Consider the following 4,846-nt stretch of genomic DNA (forward strand, 5'->3'; position numbering starts at 1 on the left):
TCCTCTGGTGTTCTGTTTGATCTCTTGTCCCTCGGCCGGCCCGGGTGGGAGCGGTCCGGACTTTAGGGCAGTCAAAGGTCGGCCGGCGCCGCTGTTCGGGTCAGATTAGAGGCGGCACCTCCTGGCAGACCGACGGCCCGCTGACCCCGACCCGGGTACGAGAACGGGACCGGACGGGACGGTGCCTCGCTGAGGTTCTGACCAGAGGTGCGGGGGAGGGGCAGCGGGATGATTGACAGCTCGGAAGTCCGCAGTTCAACGTTGAATCCTCCATTGATCCCAGCAATTAACCACACACACACGTCCTCCCACACACACACATCCTCCCACACACACACACACACACACCACACACACACACGTCCTCCCACACACACACGTCCTCCCACACACACACATCCTCCCACACACACACACACACAAACGTCCTCCCACACACACACGTCCTCCCACACACACACACACACACGTGGGGGGATCTGTCGGATTGGCAGCGATTTGTCAGATTTAGCCGCATCCTCTCACCTCCCCGTCAGCGCTCCAGCCTCACAGCTCCCATTTTCCATCCTGTCCAAAGCAACTTTAATGTCTCCAATTAAGGGGGGGGGGGCATGGAAGGAGGGGGGCGGGGGGGGTTCGGCGGGAGGGGTCGCTACGCATCACATCCTTTTAACAGGGCGGTGATCCTCCGCTTCTCATCCATGGAAAAACAGTGCCGGTGGTGTTGGGGCGTGTCCAGGAGGAGTGGGCGTGTCCAGGATGGGGTGGGGCGTGTCCAGGAGGGGTGGGTGTGTCCAATAGGGGGCGTGGTGTGTCCAGGAGGGGTGGGGTGTCCAAGAGGAGTGGGTGTGTCCAGGAGGGTGGGTGTGTCCCTTAGGGGGCGTGGTGTGTCCAGGAGGGTGGGTGTGTCCAGGAGGGGGCGGGGCAACAAAGCCAATCAGAGTCCTTTCAGCCGTGATGTTGCCGTGTTTTAAACGCCCCTCGACCGTACAGCCTCCAAACTCTTCGCTCCAGACTCCCTTTGCCCCCCCCCATCTGTGGCCCTCTGAACGGCGCCGAGCGACCTACAAAATCTCCGTTTCCTGTCAGAATCGGTCCCTCCTAATGAAGCGACGCCACTGGGAATCAGTAAAAATCCCAACGAATGGATTCCGCCCACCGTTCCCTCTAACCAGATTAGCGTAATCTTGTTAAAGCTAATCCCGAGCTCCGCTCCTCACGTCCCACATCCCGACATCTCCGCTGCAGCCGCGTCTAATTAAAAACACAAAAACAAACTATTCAATTTTCCCCTCAAACGATTTGTTAGCATTTAATTAAAAAAAGACACGCGACAACGAGCCGCTGCGACACACACGTGCACGCTCAGGTTCCACCATCACCCCCCCCCCCAATGGAAGACTCCAGTTGATCAGCATGACAGTGCATTCTGTGCACGTGTTGCCGGGCGCCCCCCCCAGGAGCGTCGGCTGTTAACTTAACACGGAGAGGAAGATGGAGCGGGAACGAGCTCCGTCCTGGTTCAGGACAGTTGAAACTGAACCTGACGGTGATGCTAGCTGCACCTCATAGATTAGCGTTTCCAGCTAGCTAAGGCTAAATATGGATGATGTCACCTTTTTCTCCAGGTTTTATCCCATTCCTCACAGATTACTCAGCTGGACGTGCTTTTTCCTGAAGCCTTTGTTGTGTCGCTGTTGTTTGGAAATCTTTTTTTTGTCCGCAGCCTCTGAAAGAGCACGTCTGGCGGTTCGGGAGGCGTCCCGGAGCACAAAAGCGGCGAGCTCGGCGTGAAAAGAGCGGCCGGCGGAGATCATTAGCGTGCATGTGAACGGGCTGGAGAGGACGGACAGATTATACAGTTGTGTGTTTGCTGATTAGATAGACGGGTGAATCACAAATCCCCACCGGTGTGTGGGGGGGGGGGGGGGGGCAGACAGGAAGAGAGGGGCTCTTCAGCTAACGTGACGGGGGTATCTGACGCCGCCGTTTTAGAGCCGATGTCCCACAGAAGACCGGAGGGATCATGGGATTCCGAGCTTAACTCGTATCTCAGTGGGGGGGGGGGCTGCGTCGCCATGATGCCCGACAAAGTTTGGAGGGTTTGTTTTCCAGAGCTCATTTTTGCGGCCTGCTGTGCGTTGTTAGCGACACGGGACGGGAACAAAGACACTTCCTCGCGCGCCGTTACCGCGGTCCGGGCGCGGCACCGATGGCGGAACGCGTCGCCGAACATTTCTAATTAAGCAGGAATGAGTAAAACACAGCCTGATCGTTATTCCCCCCCCAGCATCACGAGCAGACACGGGCGGATTCTTATCGCCCGGAACTACCTGTGTATTGTAAATAAATGGGCTGCCAACCACTTGATGGGTTGGCTAGAACTCCCTAATGCTTATCCCGCCTCGGCCGCTTTCAAGTAATCATCGCCATGGTAACGCCTGACACCGGCGATTCATCATGCAGCCGATAAACTACGGAATATTCCCAACAACAAGTCACACGGTCAACATGTTACACCGGCTGCTGACAAACAGCCACACATAAAACACAGTGTGTGTGTGTGTGTGTGTGTGTGTGTGTGTGTGTGTGTTCATCGTCTTGCCTTTGCATTTATTTTTCTAAGTGTCGGCTCCTAGCGCTACGTTGACAACGATACGTTAGCAGCAGCGCAGGCTCGTCTATGCTGATTCGGTATGGAGCCAAGCTAGGCGGATGTTTAGCCGATCTGGAAGCGCTTTGCCGTAAAATTGGGCTATTTTGATAGCTCCGCGCCTGGGAAGCTGTTAGCACTCGCGTCTCGGCCCCCTGTCAGTGATATCGACGTTCCTTACAGAGGGCTGAAATAAAGGAAGCATTTGGGAAGATGCCAGTATTATAAAAAATATCCTTCTGAGGAGGCAGAACTAGCCTCACGCTTCCGTTGAACAGGAGTCATCTTTTATCCGATGGTAGTTATTGAACTGGCATGCGTACATAACAGAGGTTTATATGAAGAGCTAGCAACAGCTCTGAGCTATAGCTGAGGAATTAGCTTGATACAACGTATACCAACTATACGCTCATTGAAGGGTCCCTGTCTCTCTCGGCTAGGTGGTGTTAATCATTTTAGCTAATTAATATTGTTTCAAAATGCACAAGTTTTCCCCGTTTCCCAGAGGAAGCAGCGCTAGCATCCATCCAGGTTCTCGATTCAAGCTAAGCTTGACCAGAGAGGCAAACTCCGGGCTGACGCATGTTCCACCAGCTGACACCAACAACCTCGCCTCAAACTCTGCTAAGGGTCCAGATTTAATTAGCGTCCGAGTTAACTTCAGCGGGTGTTTTCATCATGTACAGCACAGACGCTGTCAGTTCAGCGTTAGCGTGCAGCCATCTGTAAATAGTAGCTGCTACCGCTAAATCATACTTAGCAGAGGCAGCGAAGCGCAGCACTGAAGAGCTGCATCAAATCGGTGTCTTCCCTCAGTCTGTTAAAGCCTTTTTTTACTGTTATTTGAGCAGCTAATGCTAGCAGCATCGGGGTCACTAGCATTAGCCTCATCGGTGGGCTGTTTTAGAAGGATTTCGTTTGGTCAAATGTTTCTGAGGACCCAAATTGATGCTCGGTCCGGGTGAGTTATAGTTACAGCCACACAGAGCCGGTTAATTGGGCCTCGGCCCCTCGTGTTAACAGCGCAGAAATGCTATCGATTTATTGACGACAATGTGTCCAACTTTGAACTGAAGACGGTGACAGTATTCCCAGTGCTGAATTGGTCAATCCGGAAGCTTCTTAGCTTCAAAGATGCGGAGCGGCCTGATGTCTCCTCCTTTAATTCCGGTTCTGGCACAAGAGAGAGGAAACGTTGGAGTTCTTCTTGCCGCCCCGCGCAGCAGAAGAAAGCTCATCTCAGATGAAGCTTCGTATCTGTGGCGAGCAGATAATGAGATGATATCTGCGAGCTGGCGCAGAGCAGCGTAGCCGGACCGGAGCATCAATCCGCGGAGAATCGCCGTCTCATCCCGGCGGCGGCGCTGGGCTTGCGGAGGCGCGACCCTGGATCCCTCCAGGTTTAACGTCTCCATCAAACAGAAGATCAAAACGGAGGGGCTAGGGGACACGACGGAGGCTAGCGCGGAACGGGGCTCCTCGACGCTCCGGTGAGCTTTTGATTCCCGTCATCCCTGCCAAACTGTAGCCATGGCAACAGTGAAAGGGGAAGTGTGCGGCGTCGATAAGAGCGCGACTGGGGGATGAAGGGGTTGACAGATCATTTTGGAGAAGCCTGACCCTTCCGCGGAAGGACCGCGGTCTCGTCTGGGAAATTAATACCACACGCAGATGGCACGCCGAGATCGACAGCCTCAGAAGCGGCGCGCGCCGCGGTAGCAATTTAACACGTATCATACTACAAAGTGTTAGCTTCAGACGCCGGCGAGGGGACTTTCACACTGTAAATGTCTGTGACTGCGGGTCTCCTCTTCAAGTCCTTTAGGATTTATCTGCAGCTCCAGGCTCCCTCCGCCTCCCTTTGTTAGGCTAACGTGCGTCAACGCTGTTAGCCGGGCTTTAGCGCGGCGTTAGCAGGGCGCCGCGGTCACGGATGTCACGCAGGTGCACGCGTCCAGCATCAGGAGCAGCGTTGCCAGGACGGACAGCGGCAGGAGGAGCTAAATAGCAACGCTGCTCCGTAATTTGCAGGGGAAAAAAAGGAACCTGGAGCAGATCCGCTTCCGCAAACAAGAGAGGGTGAGAAGGAATAGCGAGGACCACTGGGAACGCTGGAGCTGCTCCCTTCGTCTCCAAACTAATGACTAAAGAGGAAAAAAAAGAGGAAGAGCGCGCATGGAATGGAAAAGCCTC

This window comes from Takifugu flavidus, chromosome 15 (assembly GCF_003711565.1).
Source record: "Takifugu flavidus isolate HTHZ2018 chromosome 15, ASM371156v2, whole genome shotgun sequence".
Taxonomy (NCBI): domain Eukaryota; kingdom Metazoa; phylum Chordata; class Actinopteri; order Tetraodontiformes; family Tetraodontidae; genus Takifugu; species Takifugu flavidus.